At 38.6% G+C, this 24,307-nt stretch overlaps 2 long non-coding RNA genes across 2 annotated transcripts in view; both read right to left on the bottom strand.

The window, feature by feature from the left end:
- LOC108513546 (uncharacterized) overlaps positions 1 to 24,307 on the bottom strand; it is a 333,457-nt gene that overhangs the window by 61,344 nt on the left and 247,806 nt on the right. The gene's annotated exons all lie outside the window — the stretch shown is intronic.
- On the bottom strand, positions 10,580 to 17,761 carry LOC108513547 (uncharacterized). The gene is made up of 4 exons (XR_001880930.1): positions 17,597 to 17,761; positions 16,518 to 16,658; positions 12,350 to 12,392; positions 10,580 to 10,848 (listed from the first exon to the last, which is right to left on the bottom strand). It is a non-coding gene; the product is annotated as an uncharacterized LOC108513547 (long non-coding RNA).

The following is a 24,307-nucleotide window of genomic DNA, read 5'->3' as shown; positions in this document are numbered from 1 at the left end:
TAATAAAAATAAATAAATAAATAAATAAATAAATAAATAAATAAATAAATTTCCCCAGCCACAGGAATTAACTCTACCAGAACCTTCTAGGAGAGTTGGATAAATAATAATAAACATTTCAGAACATATCAAAGTTGATTGGAGCACATGAAATTAAAAATGGAATGAGTGAACGGGGAGAGTTGAAGAAGGTGCCTAGATCTTAATTATGTGCTAACTTCTTTAAAAGATAAAAACTCTATGTATTAAATAAAATTAAGCTTACTCATAACAGGAAAACAAGAAAGGAGAGGGTTACCTTAGACTATACTAAAATGGAAACAGCTTACACTTATAAATTCTTCTACCTCAGTCAGGAACCCCAGGGCACTCTGTTGCTACCAAGATTAAACTATGAATACCACTGTTGAACAAGATATCCAGTTTCCCTGTACCAAAATGTGAGGCTGGATATAAGTTAGTTATGTATATATTCTTTTACCATCACAATGCCTACTATGTGCTGCTAACCTTAGAAATTAACATATATTCACTCATTTAATTCTTTTTTTGAGACAGAGTCTTGCTCTGTTGCCCAGGCTGGAGTGCTGTGGTGTGATCTTGGCTCACTGCAACCTCCGCCTCTTGGGTTCAAGTGATTCTCCTGCCTCGGCCTCCCGAGTAACTGGGACTACAGGCATGTGCCACCACCCCCAGCTAATTTTTTGTATTTTTAGTAAAGATGGGATTTCACCATGTTAGCCAGGATGGTCTCGATCTCCTGACCTCCTGATCCACCTGCCACGGCCTCAAAAAGTGCTGGGATTACAGGAGTGAGCCACCTCACCCAGCCTCACTCATTTAATTCTTACAACAACCTGATGGAGTAAATATGATTTTTATTATCCTCATTATATAGATGAGGAAACTGAGCAAATGAGAGGGTAAGAAATTTGTTCAAGGTCACATGAATCCTGGAAGAATCAGGCTTAGGGCTGGTCCATCTTCTGAGTCCATGCTCTCAATGACTAAGCTGAGCTCTCTATATAAATAATCCTGTCGAGGCCTATCTCTAGAGTGGCCTAAATTGGAGTTACCAGCAAGAACAACTGAAAATTATAACTTGAAGTAGACTAGATAGCAGCAGGAAAAAAAAAAAAATCCCAGGACTGTTTAAAATGCATTCTTTTCATTCTCATAGTCATAACTGAGAGAAATTCTGAAATGTCTAATGTATCTCCCAGTATCTTTTGTAAGTATGAAATGTAATCACATTTTAAAATCATCTGATACCATAAAATGATAACTGAAAGGTTATTTAGACGGTGGCTCATGATAGAGATAATTCAACTTAAAATATAACAATAATTAAACTACCAGTTTAAAAAATCCCATTATAGATTTCTAATGATGTACCACCCTCTACATCAACACAAAGAGGAATTGAGCTACTTTTTCTTCCCATTTTGCCTTTTATTACAGAAAAAAAATCAGAAAGAAAAAAATCATAATTCAAACTTCAGAAATGAAATTATAGAAAATCACAACTGGAAAAAAAGTTGTTCCCCGACTTCCAAAATCCTGACAGAAGCTTGACAGGAAACATTTTTTGGAAGTCAACTATCTAAAATGTTTCTTATTCATGATGTTGCCAGAGAATACTGAGAGGGAAATGAGATTGCAATCTCTCCTTGTCCAGCTGTCAAAGAAGACAGCAAATTTTTCTTCCACCGAAGAGACAAAATTTGGGGGAAAAAAAAAAATCACACTGTTGGAAAACCACACGTCACCTCAGTGGGTTTGAGCAACATTTAAAAATGGATGTAATGTGACAGCAACCACCTGGACACCAATTCAAAAATGACAAAGGTTATTGCTGTAGTACGATATGAGCAACAGGGAATTGGCAAATCATAATGAAGAAGAGAGTCTACGCATGTAAAACTATACAGAAGGCACGATTAGGCTTCAGGGTGTCAGGGAACACAGAGATACTATGCAAGGTGAGAGCTTACAAGCCTGAGATGTATTTTTCATTTAGCATTCACTTTAATATTTTACCCAGCATTCATCTCAACAAAACTACTAATTAGGCAGTTTAATGATAAAAAATCAATTACCTGGTATGATGGCCAACTTGTACGGGGATTATATATCTTTAATGGTTAACTGGAACACCAACTAGTACCTGAAGAGCATCTTTAAGTGGCAACTAACATCCATCATTAGAGTGGATTTTTTCTTCTTCGTAAAGCTTGAGACACATATACCAGTAGAGTCAACTCTTAGAGACATGCAAATCAAGGCAAACTTCAAACCAGTATAGAAAGGCAGCTGCAAAAGTGTTTGATGGAATCTTTCTGAATCTCTATTCTTCTCCCACCTATTCTCTCAGGCCATTCCTTTCTCCTACCAGCTCCCTCCAGTCTCATTTTTCAGCAGGTGTATTCGATTAACAAATCCCAACTTGTTTGTAGAGTATGAAAAACCTTCTCAGGTCAGAGATTCTGTTCTTTTTATCTACTATCATTATTCTGCATTTCAGCTTTTGGGAGACTTTCTTATTTGAATTCCAGTCTTCATATGTGTTTTACCTTTCCACAATTCAGACTCCATCAGTATCAGTTTTTGCTTCCTCTGGGTTCCCTTACCCTGATTTTGACCTTCTTCCCCAAATACAGCAGGAGCTATTTTATTTTTTCTATCTTGGACACAAGGGCACAGTCCCTTACATTAGTAGGTGCTCAAAATGTTGTTATAGATACGAAGCACAGTACACTGAGAAGATATTAGAGTATTTTGTGGCCATCCTCTTTTATTCTCACAGAATATAAAGAAGGCTTTTGAGCACAGGTGCAGATCACACGGATGGTAGGAAGCGTGGGCAGCTAGTCAACCTGGTGATGAATCAAAGCAAAATCCCTGTGCAACATTTCACCTTCTAGAGGCGCCCATTTAGCTTTCCAGGATCACACTTGTCTTTCATGTCTCAATATTGCAGGTGTTTCTTCTGGAGTCCCTAAGAAAGGGACGGTCCTCAATCAGGAGTGTAAGCTTAAATGCTGTCCTCCAGTAAAAGAAAGAAGAGAGGGAAGAAGGGAGAAGGGCAGGGAGGCAAGAGGCCAGGAGGAAGACAGAGAAGGACTGAGGGTGGGGGTCAGAGAGTGGAATAGGAATTTAACTTCATTTCATTTTCATGATAGAACTTGTTTCAGAAGTTCCTATTAGGCCAGAAATATTTGGGAGTGACATTGATATGGGGATAGGAACTTCTGAAACAAATTCTATCATGAAAATGAAATGAAGCTAAACTCCTATTCCACTCATTATCACATTAAAATGATCCATTTTCATAGAACTCTTATTCTTATAGATGACAAGCTCTGTGCAATATAATAAGCAATAGAATTACATCAAGTAAACATGAAGATAAATAAACCTTGAAAATAAATTGTGTGGTATTTAAAAATTAATTAATGCTGTAAAGCAAAACATAAATCAAATTCCACTTTTCGTATTGAACATTAGACTAATTTAGTTTATAAACATGTTCTTAAAATTTTGTATTCTGTCAAATTTGTCTCATATAATTGGGAAAATTCAGCATTTATTACCATTTGACATCTCATCCTCACATTTTTATCCCAGTATTACATTGGAATGAATCGTATACTCTTGGCTTTGCTTTCATCTTCTTGATTTTTCAAAGGATGCTTGTACCCAACATGTAACATTCATTATTTGTCTAATAGTTGTTCAAAACTTCAACATAACTCGAGTACGATATAAGAGAGTTACATACATGAATACAGTATTGATTAAAATAAAGAATTGACTGAAAGACGGAAATAATGTGTCTTTGTAAATGACAAATACATCAGGCAGAAAGTAACCGTTATAATCTATCAATAAATAAAAATTAATTGCCAGCACAATATACAATTTTCTGTTGCATTTTTTAACCTTTGTATTGCAAAGAAGGGCCTCTCATTTATGAACACTATTGTGATGGGATATTCTTTTTGGGTAGAGAAAATTCAATATCAATGAGCTTTATTTTCTTATGAGTGTGATCAGTATTGCTGCTTTTCAGAAAGTTGGAAAATGGAGCATTTTAGTGACTTTTCTAGGTAAAAATCTGGCTCTGTCACCTTTGCGAGTGGGTATAATGAAGGAACCTCTGACCCAAACCATGACAAATTGAGTGAAAGCACTGGGAAAAGTCAAGCAATAATTGAAATAACAACAACTGCCACAGGATAGTAATACTAGGACAATGCTGGAGTACCTATCCAGGGGCCTCTGATCATGAGGAAAACGGAAATAACTCAACACTGATTGTACAACTATGATATCTGCAATTTTAAACACCCTCTTTAGGATTTTCCTGGAGTTTCTTTCTGAGAACTATAGGGACACCACTCCTTGAAGACACAGCCCACACACCACCTTCACCTCCATATCCTCATTACACTCTGCACTCAACAAATAGTCATCAGGGAACTGTGGGCTAAAATGCTAACCCCAGAGTTCTCCCTGGCAAGGAAGACTAGAACAAAAGTTCTCCCTGCAGATCACCCAGACATGAAGGGATTGAGATTCAGGGTGTGACCTGAGTCTAAACTTTTTATTCTTTTCCTTGTAAGAATTATGCCCTGAGGGCATAACTTCCTGTCTAGAGCTATTACACTCTGGCAAACACATAATTTCAGACGAAAGAGAGAGAGCAGGTCCGGGGCTTTTACTTTCAAACATGCTATGCCTATTTTGGATATCTTAAAAAGCCTTCAGTATTGAAAACCAGAGGTCTTTCCTATCATCCTATGTCCCACAACATTTACAGACTTCCAGGCAATTCATGTAAAACTCTCTCAGAAGTCCTGATTTGCCCAAATTCTCTGAACAGTTCTGCTGACAGGACCATATAGGAAAATAAACTCCAGTTGGGCAGGGGGCGTAAGAAGGAAAGAGCCAAAATTGTGACCAAATGTTAGGCATGAAAAATAGTCACAAGGTTTATGAACAATATGTGATCAGAGAAGCACATGGAAAGGAGGAGGAATATACAAATCAATGTGACAACAGCAAATTACTTCCAGTGGTAGCCTTTACAAAATTCACTTGAGAAATACTTATTAAATTCTTACTCTGGCAAAACACTGTGAAGAAATTTAACAACGGACAAGGCATCATCTTTGCTCATTCAGTGTCCATCCTCCAAAGGGATGACAAGCTCATGGACAAGAGTAACTCAAGCTGGTAACGTGGCAGACGTTACTCAGAAATGCGAGAGGGAAATGTCCTACTTCAGGCCACATCTCAGATGGATCTTGAAAGGTGAGACTTTTGAAAGGCAAAGTGGGAAAAGGCATGTCAGAAGTGGGGGTGTGGGGGGTTGTGGGAAATGGCACACCCAGGGGGCTGTAAACAGAGCAATGTACGTGGACCCAAAGGGTCAGGTGAGGACGGCATCAGAAATAAGGCTACAAAATAAATCAAGGCCAGGCTGAGTTTATATTTAACCTCAGATGAAATAAGGAGTCAAACAATGTGTCTATGCAGGAAAATTAGATGGCCAAGGTAGTGTTTTAGGACTATTAACCTGGTGGCTATAAGAGAGAATACCATAGGGGAATACTAACACGAGGAGGCCGGTTAGGAGGCTACAATAATACCCCAGTCCTTAAATTAAAAGGGCCTGAGGTGGTTTCAATGGGCTTACGTGTCTGGTGATGTTTTAAGTATGTGAAAACTCAAGAGGGAGGTTGTTTGAGGACAGGATGTGGGAGAGAAGGAAGCGAGAGTCAGAGATGGCTGCCAAGGGAAGCCTTGATAACTGGGATGATGGTGACTCTACAAGGAGAATTTGGAGCCAAGAGGAGTTGCTACCTCAGTAAAAAAGATGATGAATTTGGTTTTTTAAGTTTATTTGAATTTAGTTTATGTGAAGGCAGCCCATCCAGGTGGCAATATATAGCAGGTAACTTTACATGCAACACTAGTCGGAGAGAGAGGGATTTTATACTTATCACCAAATCAGAGTAGTTTAGTGAAATTGTTTTTCTCATTGGCTTCAATTTCCTCTGAAGAAGATTAAATGTGAATAAAGATTACCAGAGTAAGCTGAATGATGGCCCTCAAAGATACCCCTGTAACCTGTAAATGTTACCGTCTATGGAAAAAGGGTCTTAGCAAATGAGATTAAGAATTCTGAGATGGGGAAATTATCCTAGATTATCCAGATGGGCTTAAAATGAATCAAAAATGTTTTTAAAAAAGACACATGGGGAAATTCAACCCAGACAAATAAGGGGAGGGCAACATGACCACAGAGGCAGAGAGACTGGAGTGATGCAGCCACAGGCCAAGGAAGGTGAGTGGCCACTAGGAGCGGGAAGAAGAAAGAGAAAGGTTCCTCTCCAGGGCCTCTCCAGGAATACAGCAGAGCTAGCCCCACTTCTGGACTTCCACACAGTGACATTGATTTCAGACTTCTGGCCTCCAGAACAGTGAGAGAAAAAATTTCAGTTGTTTCGGATCACCAGATTTGTGGTAGTTTGTTACAGCAGCCACAGGAAACTAACACTATTTCAAATAATTTCTATCACTTAAATGAGAACTTTCAATATATGCATAAATGGTGATAATCAAGATAATTTTTTTAATTCGAAGAATTTCTTGTATTTTACTTTAAAATATTATCAAAAGAGATCATTTTTTGTCGTAAAGTTCTTCGGAGTTACAGAAGCCATGTTTCAAAAACATCTCAAATTATTTAATTTTGTTTACTATACTTTTAAAGAAGCATCTCTGTATCAGACACCAAAAACTTTTAACTACCTACTACCTTCCACTTTCCAGACTAAATAAGGAATATCACAAATTAACAATAGCAGGTTGGTATTGAGATACTATCAATAATAATATAAAAACAGCAAAAATAAAAACCACAAATGTAGGAAAGGGGCTCGGTGGAGAAAAGAACCCTTATCATTATGTACTTAAGAAAATAGAATAACATACTTCTTAAATATTATGTTTGCTACATGAATTACAAATATATTGACAATTTCCCGTATCTACCATATTTTACAAATTTGTTTTTACCTATCCAATCATATAACCAAAGAGTTCCATAAAGAAAACAGGTTTTCATATTGTAAGTTCCTATTTCATTATGTGTTTCTAACTTTTAACCTTGACATATAATATTTAAATTAAATTCTAAATATCTTAAAAGAAAATGAAGAACGGATTTTTGCCAGAATTATTCCTTATGCAGTCATATTTAGAATGTCCACCCTCAATGGAAAGAGAAGCATCATCATTTACACTACAGTAAGCTTACTTTCTCTCCTAAGTCTCCTTAGACTAATATAATCAATATTCCTTATAGCCAAATTACTTCACCTTAAAAAAATAAAAAATAAAACAAAATAAAGCAGGCAAAAGACCTCTGAATCTCAGGGAATAGCTAGTTTGAAAATTCAAATATTATTCTAATAAAATACAAAATGAATACCACACTTATTTTTTAAAACAACTGAAATTTTTGCTTATTCAGATGGCCATTGTCTAAGACTCCAACTGGCATGCTCATTGCAGTAGCATATCTGCTGAAGTTACAACAACACAGCAAAGATTGTCAATGGCATGCAACTTCAAAAAGATGCTGTCAAAAGACAAAATTACAACAAATTTAAAGATATATATATTTTTTTTTTTTGAGATGGTGTCTCGCTCTGTCCCCCAGGCTGGAGTGCAGTGGCGCGATCTCGGCTCACTGCAACCTCCGCTCCCAGGTTCACGCCATTCTCCTGCCTCAGCCTCCTGAGTAGCTGAGACTACGGGCGCCTGCCATCACGCCCGGCTAATTTTTTTGTTTGTATTTTTAGTAGAAACGGGGTTTCACCGTGTTAGCCAGGATAGTCTGGATCTCCCGACCTCGTGATCCGCCCACCTCGGCCTCCCAAAGTGCTGGGATTACAGGCGTGAATCACCGCACCTGGCCCTGTTTTTCTTAAATTTAAAGATCTAATAGGCTTTTATTGAGTTCTAAAGTCGGGCAACATCTCATTCCAGAAAAGAGAATGAGGGTTTTAATGAACTGAGCAGGAGTATGGCTTTATAAGCAGAAAAGGGATAAGAAAAAGCAGAAACAGTGAACGAAAGAGAATTGGTTGTTTCAAAGTTACTTTCCTTATAGAATTAAAACAGAGAGGACTTCCTTATCATGCCAGCTCAGGTAAACTGGGCCCCTTCTGATTGGTTGCTGTAAATCTCCTGTCTTTTGAAAAACTGGCTTGTTTCAAAGTTCAGTTTGATTATGTGGCACAGCGATTCCATTCTGGTTTTGTCTGGTCTGTTGGGCCTAGTGCTGGAACTCGGACCAAAGCAATGAACTCTTGTAAATTTCATTTAACGATCCCATATATTCTTTTAAAAAATAGTAAAAATTTAAAAAATAAGACAAATAGAAATGTACTGATAATTCCAAACTGCTTAGTAAGGTGGACAAATCACAGCTGTTACAGACACACAAAAATAATTCTGTAAGTGAATTACATTCTTGTTAAGTGGCAAAATGTAAAAAAAAAAAAAAAAACAAAACAAAAAATCTATACATCAGGGAAAAAGTGTTTAAAAGGGTTAGATTCAACTAAAGATCTACAGATTATCTCCTTGAAAGGATATTCTAAGCATATTTCAAAAGGGATTAAATAATAAGTAACTCTTTCAAATGTAGATAACTATATTTTTTAATTTAAATTTTGTTCACCTGTCTTCTACAAATGCTTATAAATGCCTGAACGAATTTATTTTCTTGACAATGGGCATATTTTTAATCAAACACTAGGCATGCAGGCTGGTGAGAATCAATTAAAATCCTATTGTGTAAGAGTTCAATAATCTAGAAGGAAAGGCATTATAATTAGAAGTAATCTGCATATATAATTTATGTTGTTTGGAAAGCCTAAATCATTGCTAAGAGTTACATGAATTTTAGAAAACAATTGCTAATTTTACTTCACTTTGATTTTTGAGTCTCTGAGGCCTACTTCTTAAAGCCTCAAACAAGTTTAGTTAAAATTATCTTCCTCTACTGTGCAACAAGTTTAAGCAGAAAAACAAAATGCTTTTCCTACTTCTCTTACAGTGTAAATTACAGAAATTGGTGTAGATGTTCTTAGGCTCTTTTATTCTTGGCTGCCTATGAAGAATTTCTCTTGCTTTTCTCCATTCTTACCCAAATCCCCAATTGCATTCTGCAGCACATCAAATTGCTCCTGTTGTTTTACAAGCTCACACTGTTGAAAGGCAGGGTAACAGGGTGGTTAAGAGGGTTGGCTCAAAAGCCAAACTGTGGAGACGCTAAGCCTGGTCCTGCCACTTTACAGCCAGGAAATCTTAGACAAGTTCCTTAGCTTTCCCTTGCCTCTGTTTTGTTATCTATCAAGAGAAGATAATAATAGTACCAATTCATGGGGTTGTCATGAATCTTAAAAGGGGATGGATAGATAGATAGATAGATAGATAGATAGATAGATAGATAGAACTTAGCACATAATAGGATATGAGTTAGCTAATGCTCTGATAGTTCTGTGTATATTTCTCTTTAAGACAGAGAAATGGAGATAAATCTCAGTATTTTTGAGTTGAAAATTAGAAAATTAAGATTGACCAGGAAATAAAAGAGACTGGGGTTATGTATGATAGAAAGAAAAAGGGCTTGGCTAGAGAGAGAACACCCAGTCTCCAAAGCTCATTGACAGTACATTTTGTAGTGTGGTCCTTCCTTGCATCTGTGCAGATGTTATACCATTAGAAAACTTGGAGAGAAGGAGTCAGGGAAGAAAAGATGAAATCAGTCACTCAGGACTTGGGAAAGCCACCTTTCCTACAGCTTCACAATCATTACATGCAACTGAAATACTCTACACATTTATTATTAACTTCAGGTACAAAGAATTTTTAAAAGCATTTAACATCCTCCCAAATAAGTAAATATTGCAACTCATGAAATTGCCTCAGATTACTAAAGCCGTCATCTGTTGATTTTAATGTTTAAAGGGTTATTTTCAAAAAAAGAAGTACAATAGCTAATTCTTACAAATCAAGAGATTATGTGTTGTATTTTGAATTACATTTGAGGGATTTTTCCATTTTTGTTTAAAATCTGATTTATTTAATGGAGAAGTAGAAATATTCTTCAAGGGGTGAGAAAGAATTAAATGCATTTCTTACTTAACTGACCTGGAACCAATTACATCCTAATACACATTCTATCATGTTACATTGGTTCAAAAACAGCACATAAAAATAAACACACACACACACACACACACACACACACACACACACAAGTCCTCTAGGACATGCAGGACTTGTCTTTGGGAGCACCTGTTTGAGAGAAGTGACAAGTGGTATGCCTATTTTCCTATAGCCGTGATGCATATGGCATCTTAGGAAGGCTTTTTTGGCGCTACTTTTGTCAAAGATAATAATAAATATAATGTGTCTAATTCTGGTCCTCAGAACTAACTGGGAACATAGAAAACATCACCAAAGTTCCAAAGAAATTCACAATTAGAACAATGAGGAAAGATTATGGAAACTTAGATTATTTATCTTGGGTAAGAGACCACACTAAATAGTATCCTCTAATTCCAGATTCCTACAGAGGATGGTGAACATGAACACTTTTTGTCACTATCTTTGGAGCTGGAATTGTCTTCAGCTTCATTCTCTTCCCACTGTATATCTGCTCCTGGAATGAGATCTCCATGGCTTCTACTGTCTGTATGATATGGTCCCTAAACCAGATCTCCCTATCCACATAGCCAATTGTCTTAGGACATCTCAAAATGTCTGAACTAGAAATAGAAAATTAAAAGTCATATCTCAGCCTTTCTGCAACACTCTTCCTACGTACAAACACACTTACCACCATTATCTTCACCCTCACCTGCATATTTCAGAGAATGGTATTTCTACCTCCTAATCCAAACAAGGTGTCTTCAACCACTCTACATTTCCAAATCCAGTCCATCATCCACATTTATTAATTCAAATTCCTTCAAATCTCAGGATTCCATTATTTTATTTTCTTCATGTCCTCTGCCACTACATGATTTCCAGCCATCATTTCTTAGCTAGATTGCTGTAAGGAACTCCTAACTGGTCTCCTCTCTAACCCATTCTCTCTACATCCACTAGACTAGAGTAATAAATCCAAAATGAAAAGCTGACTATATCACTCCCCTGCCTGAAGTTACTCCACGGATGCCAACAGTTCTCTGCACCCCACACTAATATCTGCCACACCCCTTGGTCCGATCCTAAAGAAGTGTTTTCTTTTCTCTAAACCTGTTCTTTTTCTACCTCACACTGTTTCCCACTCTTTGAACATATTTCATTCTTTATCTACATATTTTCTACTTATCTTAAAGGTTCAGATCAGATAGTGCTTTTGGGAAACCTTACACATTCTTCTCTGTGTTGCTCTGCTCAACAAGCTAAATTAGTTATCCCATGTCTGCATCCCCACATTATGTTCTATTAATTATAGTGTATTTTAATTGTCTATTGATTTAGCTGCTTTTCCCTTTTGTCCATCAGATCCTTAAGGTCAGGAGTTTTGCATTTGTTGCCATTGAATCCAGAATGCCTGGCACAGTGCCTCAGATATGTGAAGCACTCTTTAATTGTTCAATAAATAGAATGAATAAAGGACATAGATTGTAAGAATCAAGACACACAAAGGGGGTGCTTGGAAATGTTTTTGGGTGCACTAATTCAGAAAACATATTAACGTTACTGAAATGTTTTTAAATTAAATTGTATTTTGATACTGGGGACAAAGTTCTAAGTTTTCCTCCCCTCCAAACAGGCTCTGAGGCAGAGATTTGTTATGCAGGAAGTTTATTGAGGAGTATCCCCAGGAACAATGCCTGTAAGGTAGTGAGAGAAACGGGACTGAACTGAAGGAGAAGGTGAACTACAAGGCACTTACAACACAGACCTCAGTTGATCCGAATGGGACCTCTGAACCTGAGATGACCCTTCACAATGGGCTCTCATCAAGGCAGTAGGGCTGGGCTTCTGTGCTCCTACGTCGCCCAGTCATAAGATGCAGGTTACTGTCAGGGAGGAACCACGGCCTTGGTGAGACAGCTACTTTCAGCAGAGGCCAATTCCCATTGAGAGAATTAGTTCTGAATCATCATCAGGCAGCACTACTAGCAACTGAGGGTTTGAATGTCTCATTTCTGAAGGGGATATCTACGTGGTACACGCAGCACCCATTTTAGTTCACCCTTCAGGTCACTCAGATCCACTTAGTTCATATAATAAGTTAGTAAATTCTCACTCTCTGGGAGCAGGTCTTCGAGGATTCTAGATTATCTCTTTTCCTGTAGAAATTTACAAGAGGAAAGTTAGTGGGACAAACTATAGCTCCCAATGCAGGTGGTCTCAAGGTCACAACTGATATTCATTGTCTCCATCCTCTACTATCCCTTGCCAATTCTTCTGGTCTTTGGCTAGCATCACTGCCACTCCAGGTATTTTGCTGGTGAATAACACAGACCCTCATCTAGTGGGGGACTGAGTCCCTAATCACCACACCTGTCTTAGGTCACAGCTGTCCACACTCGTCTGTTTGAAAAGGGGAGTACTAAGTGAGACCCAAGTGGATCAACTGGGTGCCAAATGTATTTTTTCCTTTCTCCCATTGGGCGACAATGGCCATACTTCCTCCTGAGGTTACGTTACCCCTGCCAGTATGGATTATTGTTTTCCTTGCCTACTGGTCTCTGGGCATGAGGAACCTGAAGTAAGAAGGGAGCAACTGCAACTTCAAGTTTGATGGAACTCTTACCACGCCTTCTTGTGGCAGCATTCCTTGTGTTAGAACCAGGAATTCTAGGTAAACATAGCCTAAATATCTAAAAATGGAAAGCAAAAAATGTCCCTAAATGGGTGACTAGGAGAGATAGTAAGCAGGGACACTCCTGTTCCTTTTCTCTTGGTTCCTGGACCTATTGATTGTAGTACTGGGAATACAGCACTGTAAAATAATTATAAGTTTAGGCTATATACTATATCTGAAAGATGATACCCCAACCCCACAGGTATCATCCTCAAGGTGGTTCCTTGCAGGTGCCATGCCAAACTACTACCTCATCTTCAAAAGGCCATGCCACGAGTTTCTCAGGCTGACAGCTTCTAGGAAGTATGATATGTGACAGCATCCAATGTAATGTGCCCACTCCCACAACTACGCTAGATGTAAAGTGTGCCCCTTGATCTAAAGCAATGTAATGTATATACTATGCTGATAGAACAGAAACTTGGCTGGGCTCATGCCTATAATCCCAGCACTTTGGGAGTCTGAAGTGGGCGGATCATGAGGTCATGAGTTCGAGACCAGCCTAATCAACACGGTAAATGCCGTCTCTACCAAAAATACCAAAAAAATTAGCCAGGCATGGTGGGACATGCCTGTAATCCCAGCTACTCAGGGGGCTGAGGCAGGAGAATGGCTTGAACCCGGGAGGTGGAGGTTGCAATGAGCCGAGATTACACCATTGCACTCCAGCCTGGGCAATAGAGTGAGGCTCCGTCTGGAAAACAACAACAACAACAACAACAACAACAACAACAATATAAATAAATAAATAAATGAATAAATGAATAAATAAATAAATAACCAGAAACTCTAAAGCCCTCAAATAGTGATGCTAGCTGAGCTTCAGAAGCTAGGGAAGGCAAAGTCATGCCTGGAGGCTGATGATATTCATTGACAACTAGCTGGCTCCTCTCACAAAGAGATGGTGCCATATTGGAGGCTCAATGTTGGTCTCTGCTGCTGTCAGATTAGGCATTCAGCAACGGCAGTGGCCAGGTCAATATTGGTGAGTGGGAATACATGTCATATGGTCCATTCATGGACTCTTTTTCACCATGTCTACTCCATTCATGTAATCATTGTGTCAGCATTATAGTGGCCAATGACCACGGTCATCTTCTCTATTTTATTTTTAGAGCTTCTTCTGTGGTGATTGCCCTCTGACAGGCATTAACAGATACATACTACAAAGATCTTCACGCTTCATGACTACTCAATAGGTTCATCTATATACTACTTCCCATACCCCCTCATTCCTAATCTTTCTTTCTCTCTCTCTCTTTTTTTTTTTTTTTTTTTGAGACTGAGTTTTGCTCTTGTCACCCAGGCTAGAGTGCAATGGCACGATCTCAACTCACTGCAACCTCTACCTCCTGAGTTCAAGTGATTCTCCTGCCTCAGCCTCTCGAGTAGCTGGGATTACAGGTGCCTGCCACCATGCCCAGCTAATTATTGTCTTTTTAGTAGAGACAGGGTTTCATGTTGGTCAGGCTGGTCTCGAACTCCTCACCTCAGGTGATCCACCCACCTCAGCCTCCCAAAATGCTGGGATTACAGGCATGAGCCACCACACCCAGCCTAATCTTTTAATCTCTCCTAGGTCCCTCACCAGCTGGCCAAGCGATTCACCATTAACCATGAATTTGTGTATATTCTTAACTTGGACCACACAAAAGGTGCAATGTGCAAAGCTCTGACCTTTGGGAGGATTTCCTCTCATTGCTCTAATTCAGAGGCACCTTTGAATGAGGTAGTAGTGCTGCAGCAGTACATTTCTGGCTGGCATTCATCTAATAAGTTGATAAATTCATGAACCAAGCTCATCCTTTTTCCTCCTTTATCAACTAGGATAAGATCCCCCACCTTGGATGCAGCTATTGGTGTGAGCAGAGGAAGAAGTGCAGTTTCCACTGTTGCCCCTCACATGTGGAAAGGGGCCACCTGCTCATGCAGTTTGCTTCTGCCTTCTGGCCTTTGCTGTGCTCAATCCCAGATGTAGCACTTTCATTTTGATGCTTAATACTACCAACACCCAGTAGCACACACTAAAGTTATTTTTCCAAAGGTACATAATTATTAGCTTCAGAGGGTATACCTTTGCTCCTAACCCCGTGGTTCTGTCTTGTCATTTTTGCACTGGGGTTTGCAACAGAGATGCCAGATTATATGACTTTAGTGGCAGAGCTGATTTAACTGTGCCATGAACTTGCTGTCCAGCTCTTTTCTATTCTAAACTCCATCAAAGTTGACAGCATTAAAATGTCCCTTAGTAAAAGATTGGAACAGTATTACAAAGTATGAAATATGCTCCCTCCAGAACCCAAGGAGGCCTGCCAGATGTTGTGTTTCCTTCTTAATGCATCTCACTGTTTAATTGCAACAGTTTCTCCTTTACTTTGGAGAGGCTGTCCCAGCATGCCTCAGACACCTAAAGCTGATGGAGAAGGCCCCTGCAACTCCATAAGGTCTATCTCCTGTCTTCTGAATCATACATGCCTTACCAAGACTTGCCACTTACTTACTGTAGATAAGTCTGATAAACATTATGTCATCAAATAACAGACCAATGTGAGATTCAGTAGAATGTTCAGACAGTCCAGGTTCCTTAAGAGTCCAAGACAGAAAACATGGCCCTAGGACAAGACTGTAAGTTGGTATTGTTACCTAATTCAAGTGAATGTAAATGGCTTCTGTTCCTCCTCCCTGATAAGATGAGAAGAAATGGATTTGCCAGATCAATGGCTGCCAACCATGTACTTGAAGCCTGGTTGAGTTTGTGATAGCCTTCTTTCATTCACTAGAATTTATCTGTTTTTTGCCGGGGTCAGACTTATGCTCATCACCATTTCCTTTGCTATCAGAGAGTCCAGTTCTGTAACAGCATCTTTTCAGTGAACCTTGGACAACAGAGGATGGCTACCACTGGCTTTTCAGGGATGATAATGCTCCTCTCACTAATATTTTTATTATCTGTCTGGCTCCAGGTCCTCTAGAATATGACCATCTGTTAGTTTTTCAGCCCTCTGTATACCAAGACAACTTCTCTGAGCCTTTTGATTAGTTCATCCACTGTCTGCTACAGCAAAATTCTGGCATTTCTATTTCTTATAGTATTGGTCATCATTTTTACCAAGCTTTCAATAATCATTTTAGCAATATGTTAACACCATCTCCCAAAGCTCTTGCCAGGGTGTTAAATTCTGTATCATGAGCAAGTCATCCTATGTTCATAAATTCTCCCTTATTCAACTTTCTGTTCCAACCACTTTGAACCAGCACCCTCTGGATCCAGTCCAACATATATGTCCCAATTCCTGGAGAACATATGGCTCTTTGAGCTTCCTTCCCATAGCTGACCCAGTATATTCTTGGTCACGTTATGTTGGAAATTGACCATAGATATTATCTTGATGGGTTCGAGGTTGATTGAGAAAAAAAAAAAAAAAAAAAAAAAAAAAAAAAAAACTGTGATTCAGTTGTAACACAGGTCTCAGCCAAACTTACAGAGAGCTTTAGCATTAAGACAGTCTTTGGGAATTTTCCCCATCAAGACAAGGGGTTGTGGCTTTGTACTATCTATGTTGTTGAGTCACTGGATGTGAGCTAGCCCCTGGGAGGCAGGCATTACCTTGGAGAGGGCAGCTTCCTTCACCAGCAGTCAAGTCCAGTAGAGGGACTTAGCTGTGAGTCATCAGCAGACAACACTTCCAGTAGGTGAGGAAATAGTGCCTCGGTTCTGAAAGACGGATCTGGGTGCCCACCAGGGCATCTACCATAGAAAATATCCCAGTAAGACAAAAATTAGGAGGCAAACCTTACAAACTCTGCCATTACCTCTTCTCTGGCACCTCTGAGGGGATAAACAACTCTGGTATATTTGTTGTCATTTCATGTGGTCAACATTTTTAGGAGAGTAAATAAATGGATTGTGAGATTTGTTCTTCTTGCAAAGACTTAGGCGATCACAAGAAGTGAAATGTTTGGTAGAAAATAATGGTGCCTCAAGGGTAGACCTAAGTACTTTAGTCCTCGGATCCTAGAAAGCTAGACTCTGAAAACTTCTGGCCTCTCAGAATTTTCTGGAAGTTTTTATTCCCTGTGATAGTACAATAAGCTCAAACTCTAAAAATTCTTTTGTGTCTTGGACTTAAACATTAGATTTCTTTGGTACAAGTTTTATTCATTTGTATAGCAAACAAATCTATCCTATGTTCCCAGGTCCTGGTGATTTTAAAACGTAATGCTGTACACGTATATGACTGCGCACAGCATTTTTTTAAAAGGTGTGCAATCATAGAAAAGCAAATGACCAAAGCTGCCCACTCACATCTCAGACACCCCTCGACCTACTTAACAGACTCCTCAGAAAGTGCATATGGACTTCTTTCTCTTCACGTCATGGGGTATAAAACTAAAGGCATGTATGTAGATTATTTCGAGAAAATTATTTGAGTTTCTAATATCTTTATTATCCAGTGGAAATATATTTAGAGGCTTGTTAACTCAGGAATACATTAAAAATGATGAAAACGTTAAATAAAATAATGTAATACAATTTAATTGTCTCATTGTATTTATAAAATATTTTCCAAAGATTTTACCTTCTTTGAGCTCTTCCAGAGTCTATTAGGTAAGCAGGAATTATTTTACACACATTCCTATATATGGAAACTGAAGCAAATGTTAAATTATTTTGTTAAAACTCACACAACTAATGAGAAATCCTCCCAAGGCCTGACTGTGGTCTTTATGCATCAAAGTCAATATTGCTTAGCTGCACCAGGTAGTGATGTATAAACATGGTGTATACTTGACCTTCAAAAAAATAGCTTGTTTTTATGTACCTAGAAACACATTTCCCAACAGAGAATCGACAAAACAAATAAAAATTAATTTGGGTTGGGGTTTCAACTTTTTGTAAATGCAAAACACAGCCACAGATCAGAATTTCTCTCCTCTAGAGGATACCTCACTTGTTTTCATCCTTGAAGCAAACACTGTGGGAAAATTAGAAAGAGCTGGTTCAGCTGATTTAAAGTTATCTTAGCAACAACATTTCCCATGTTATGCTGAGCAGAAAATTCCTGAAGTTTCAAATTTTGCATGATGTTAGACTTTCCTGAAACATAGGGCTGTATGAGGTTTTAAAGAATTGATTGATACTTTTAAAGTTAGAGCAATTTCCATTTTTTAAAAAGGAGATCATTTCCTATCTTTTTTATCTTGAAGAGATCCTCTTCATAATGATGATTACCCTAGCTACCGAGTATTTTCTCCAGGCAAAAAACGCACTTGAGCAGCACATCTGTAAACTTATCTCAACCCCACAGTCCACGTGGAGGCTGACATCAAAGCAGAGAGAAGCCCTAATAAAAATGAAACACAACACACTAATAATACTTCTTAATAACAGCACCTAACAATTATACAAAGCTTTGCACTTTCAAAGCATTTTACAATCATTAATTAGTTTATCCACACAACATCCCTATGACTTATGCCAGTATTATTATCCTCATTTTTAAAATGAGGAAACTAAGATCTAAAGTGATTAAGTGCCTTGCCCAAGGTCACATAATGAATCAGTAGTAGGATCTGTACTTGATTTCATAACTCTGTCTAATTTTCAGGACTGATGGAGAATGTGAAATCTTTGAGGTCCACAAACCATCTACTTGGAATACAAACCTACTGTTCTCGCACTTGCCAATAATACCCTCCTTTCTTCATTGATTTCTATAAAATAAAAGCTAATAAATTAAGAATCTGCCCTTTAAAATATGTAAGTATATAATAAACTCATTTAAATTAAAGAAAAAGTAAAAAGGAAAGCCAGTGTGTCTGAAAATCATGTGCTCTCCGATATCCTGTCATTAGGAGAAATGTATTTGTGATGGATCCCTAAATTATGTTTTCTGTCTAGCAGAAAAGAAGTTGATAGCCCAACCACATCCTGCAGCTATAATTAATATAGACTGCTCCTTGTTTCCAAATATGACCTCTCACTAACGCCAGCACCCCACCACTAATCAAGTGAACCAATCAAAGGAGCCTACATAAATGTTTTCTCCCTATGATAGTGAAAAATTGCCTCTGGGCTCATTAACTTTGAGGATATATAAATCTAGATAAACAAAAGAAAACTTTTTTTTTTTAACTTTTGGAAATTTATCCTAATATGTTCCCTATCAGAATTGGTTAGAATAAGCTAGGATTATGTTACAGACCAAAGAACATTCAAATCTCAATGACATAATACAAATCTATTATTTCTTGCTCATAGTACGCATCCATCTTAGGTTGGTGGGAGCAATCTGCTCCACTTTGTCTTCACTCAAAAACCCAGACTGACAGAGCCATAAACATATGGGTCACTTGGACAGGAGGAAAGAATATTCCAACTTGCACACTAGATTTTGAAGCTTCAACATAGAAGTGGCACTTCATCCTTACTCACACTTCATTGGCCAATAGCTAATTCAAATGGGCATCAAAGTGCAATCCTACCATGTATATGGAAGAGGAGAACCAGAATAGATGGGAATCCCAAATAATGACTACTCACCTTTCTGGTCACCAAATATTTGACACATTCTTCTTCCAGGCTACCTCCTGTCTCAAAGTGACAAATGTCAGGGCCACATAGACTTTTAGACCAAGATATGTGTTAAAAGCCAGATCGTAATTTGCTATCTTCCCTCACCCATGATGGCCACTAGCAACATTTCAAACGGTGGAGGTTCAATTGGCTGAATAAGCATGAAACAGCATAGAGCTCCTATCTAATCAATAGTGGAATCATAGCACGAACAAGAAACAACCTTTTGTTGTTGATTTAAGCTCTAAGATTCTGCAGTTGTTTGTTATTGCAGACTAAACTGGCCAGTCATCTTACAAGGTAGTATGGATTGATAACAGCCATATTTCACTCACAAAAGTCAGATGAAAAACCTCATTATCAATAAGCCCCAAAAGAAAGGGAAAAATAGGGAGTGGAAATGGGTGACAAAATTGGCCTTGATGTCCATTATGCCTAGTTATCGCTATACTCCTTTTTTTCTTTTCCTTCCCTTCCCCTCCCTCCTTTTCTTCCTTCCTTCCTCCCCTCCCTCCTTCCTTCTTCCCTTCCCCTCCCTCCCTTCTTTCCTTCCTCCCCTCCCTTCCCCTCCCCTTCCTTCTTTCCTTCCCTCCTTTCCTCCTTCCTTCCTCCCCCCTCCTTCCTTCCCTCCCTTGCTCCCTCCTTTCCCTCCTTTTCTTGTTCTTTCTTTCTTCTTCTACTGAAGAAAAACACCAAAGTCTCCTGCAAGCATCCTAGTTAGAAGGAGGCTTTGGAATCAGAGATGACTCTAGAGTCATGGTATAATTTTAACAGAGTTCATGGATAAAAATTTCAAGAACAAAGGCTCCCGAGACAAAATACTTGCATGGCACTGATTACCCAGAAATCACCTTGTTACTTTCTGAAGAAGCAAGCAAATGAAATAATGATATCTTTACACAGTAATGTGCATTGCTTTTTTCCAATCCCTTGGATTTTTATGGCTATGATCATTATTTTAAGGGCTTATCATTTATTACATCTCTATGATACACTTAGCACTTTACATGTACCTATCATTTCATATTTTATACAAGAAGTATTTTTTAAATTAAATTTATGAGTGAGAAAACTAAGCTTCCAAGGATTTGAATAGTTTGCCAGGACAGGCAGCTAATGAGCAGCTGAGCCAATAAAGACATTCCATTTGGGTGGCACTAAAGCCCATAGAATTTCTTGGGTATCTCATTGTCTCCTTTTCAGAGGCTCTGTTACTTACCATATGAATGTATTCACACTGGTTTCAAACTTTCGGCAAAGTTTCTCTTAAATTTCTGGGGTTGCAGGAATCTGGGACTCAATGTGGCATGTGAGGAGAGCTTCATGGTGCAAGTCTTCAGCACCCCATGCTGAAGCCCCATGATGCCACTTTGTTTCAGAGGAGCTTGTCAAGTTCCAGATTTGCCTCCAGGGTTACACCACATGCCACTGACTGCCCATTCCCAATATAGCAGCTAACACAGATTGAGTGCCAACAATATACTAGGTATCATTTTAAGTACTTTTCACAAGTTAACCCAGGTAATCCTCACAGCAATCCTAAGAGACATTGTTCTATAATTATCTCTAACACAGGAAAATTGAGAGGTAAGTACTTTGTTGAAGATTACACAGCAGAAGTTTGAACACAGGCAGTTCTTTTCCAAACCATCTGTACTTGACCATTCTACTATGCTGCCTCTCAAAACACACAAACAAAAGAGATAAGGTATTATTAGGTGGTGGAAAAAACACTGTCTTAAGAGGAAGGCAACTGCTACTTTGAACTCCTTTTTCCCTTAGCTCTGCTCATCGATTCATCCAATCAGTAAATGAGCAGATAGGGCCTTCTAAGTACCAGGCATTATTTTAAGGTGCTTGGGATACACTAATGAAAAAAAAAAAAAAATCATGGGGATTGGAGGGCAGGTGTGGATCGCAGACCATTAAAGTGAGCCTTGGTTAAATCATTCAGTTACTCAGGTTGCCAGCTGCTTTATGACTTTAGTCAGGATGACATCCTTCTTTCCCTAAAAGAAGAGAGATTGAAGAAACCTTCCTTTGTTACTCCCTTCAGTTCCAAGACTCTGAAGTCTAGTTCTGTACAAATTATCACCTGTACAAATAACCACCAAAGCATTCCTCTCCCCTCTTTCATGATTGTGAGGCTTTGCCTGAAGGAATTTGGAAACGGTGCTCTCTAACATCATCTATAAGAGCTCAGGGTTTCGGTAACAAGCAGAATTCAAATTTGGCAGAGTCTCATAGTATCTTGACTCTTACTGAGTAAGGAAAGTAGCATTAAAAAATAGAAGTACTTGAGTGAGCTAGTTCTTTTAAAAGGAGAACTAGTTTGTAAAAGTAGTTATATATTACCCTTTCATTTGATTTCTAATACTCTAATGATGAATAAGCATCTGTGAAGCAACCTAGAGGAGTTTTGTATATGGTTTCTTAGTCTGCAGATAAAAGAACATTTCTTGCAGAAAAACAGAGGAGAGTGGCACACATCTATCTTTCCTACTACATACAGAATGGTTTGTGTTTATCCATAGATCAGGCATAGAATCATATTCACCACTGAGACAGCAGAATATGTTTTAAAGACACAGAGAAGGGTAAAGTCTCAAATGTAAGCTCATCACTGATACCGGAGGCAGGCAAGTGATGAAGTATCACAGTGAGTCATTACTCCAAGAGGTTTCCTATAAACATTAACCAACAAAGGAGGAAAGACTGGCCACTTGGAAGCACACACTAATGACTTAGGATGAAACATAAATCATTTCAAAGAACTGTGTTGAATCTGGGAGTTAAAAGCGAGAAAGAGAGAAACAAGCAAGAAGAGTGGGTTGTCACCCAAACCAAGGTTGAGTTCTAATCACAGCCGAGAGAGTGTTGCAACTGACGATGTCAAACAAGGCAGTTCAGGTAATAGGACTGAATGATATATGACTAGGAACTTTCCAACAAATTTGATTTATCCTCCTTGAGAAATATTTGGGGACTGTAACCTAGATAAACCCTAAATTGAAATTTCTTTGCAAAGCAATAAAATTGAGACTCTCAAGTGTCTATACTTCAATTATTTTCTCCCAAGGTTTTAGAATCAAAAGAGAGATTGTACACAGTTCTGTGACTTCACAGAAGTGACTAGCTGGGAACTAATGGTATTATAGGACAGCTTATTTTGAAATGGGGCTCATTTAAGCTGTTCTTAAATGAAACACGCTAGACATTAAGATGAAGTACGAAAAGTTCTTTCATAATGAAAAATTATGGGATGTTCAGTTCATTCATCTCATTTTTGTGAGAGAGAGGAGAAAAAATAAATTATAACAATATTAAGGCATACAATGTTCCACAGCTGAGTCCCCTAGAAGGCAGTATTTATATCATTCCAGGACCTCCTTCCAAGGTTAAGAAGCTGCAAATATCACTTAATTTTCCACTTTGTTCAAATCCTGAAAATACTGGCCCTCAAAATTCAATCACTGAGGGTGACCTTACACTTAACATCATTTCCAGGGGCTCACAAGCCCACTTGCTCAAAATAATATTATTCACCAAAATTGATTTAAAGAGAATTTGAATTGAATCCTATGACTACAGATACTTCAGGAATAGAGGATATATAATTGGAGAAACCATCATTGTGGTATAAGTGACCATTTTTGGCAGGGAAGAAGGAAGATAGAAGGGGGATGAGTACTCTAAAGGCCTGGAAGAGATGGCTAGAAAGTGAAAACACTGATGACTACCATTTTTAGAATGAATATTGGTTATTTCACAGCTTTGCCTAGTACCATCTAGCACAGTGCTCCAACATGACTGGGTTCAGACCACTGACGTGCTGTTAATATGGCCATGACAAAATGCTGTGACATTGCCAAGAAAGCCCCAGAGAGTAATACAAAAATACAGGATTCAACTCAACCTGAGTAATCTACCTTCATACACACTCAATGCTCTATAAAAACCTTGGTCATACTTGTCTCTTCCTTTGCTGATAATGGATCAAAGCCATGCCCTTTCTGGCTCTCTTCTCTATGGCTGTGCCTCTCTTCACTGCAGTTATCTCCTGGTGACTGACCACATACACAGAAACATTTAGTCTGCTGTCATACCTGTCCCATGTACATCTACACTGCCTCCTCCATCCACCCAGCTCTTTGCAGTTCTCTGCTTTCCTGTCTATCTCATGCATTTTCTTCTTGCATTGATTCTTAGTGTAGTTTCTTTCATTGGCTTGTTACCTAATCTGCCTGATCCCAAGCTCTGCCCCACCTATGTCTCCATATTGCTACCAGGTTAATCTTTCTAATATACACTGGCACATGTTCTTCCCTGCTCCTGAAAGTCAACCAAATTATGCCTAAGCTGCTTAGCCTGAGTTTCTAGACCCGTGGGCTTCTCCACAAATCTGTACTTCATACCTCCCCACCATTACCTCTATTGTTTCCTATACCTGGAACACCCTGCACCTCATTTCAGCCTCTTGAAATCTCACCTATCCTTAAATATCAAATTGTGATGGCATCCATTTGAAAAAGTAATTCCCAATTCACCCTAACTCTTATCCTCCCATCAAAATAAATGGGATCTCTCTTCTTTGAGCCAGGATAATTTTTTTTGTTCGTTTATCTCTTGTTGCGTGTGATGGGTGCTGTGACACTCCACTCGAATCCCCCTTTAGGAATGAAGGACATATTCCCCTATCTGGGGGAGAACTGCCAGAGGACACCCTGAGCTGTCAGTTGTATCTGGAAATTGCTTCTGCTAAAGAAACACGCCTCATCCAAGGTCACTACTTCCAGTGACAGCTGTATCCAAGCACTGAT

Source organism: Rhinopithecus bieti, unplaced genomic scaffold (genome assembly GCF_001698545.2).
Source record: "Rhinopithecus bieti isolate Rb0 unplaced genomic scaffold, ASM169854v2 scaffold_32982, whole genome shotgun sequence".
NCBI lineage: Eukaryota > Metazoa > Chordata > Mammalia > Primates > Cercopithecidae > Rhinopithecus > Rhinopithecus bieti.
This window is presented reverse-complemented; position numbering and strand designations above follow the sequence as displayed.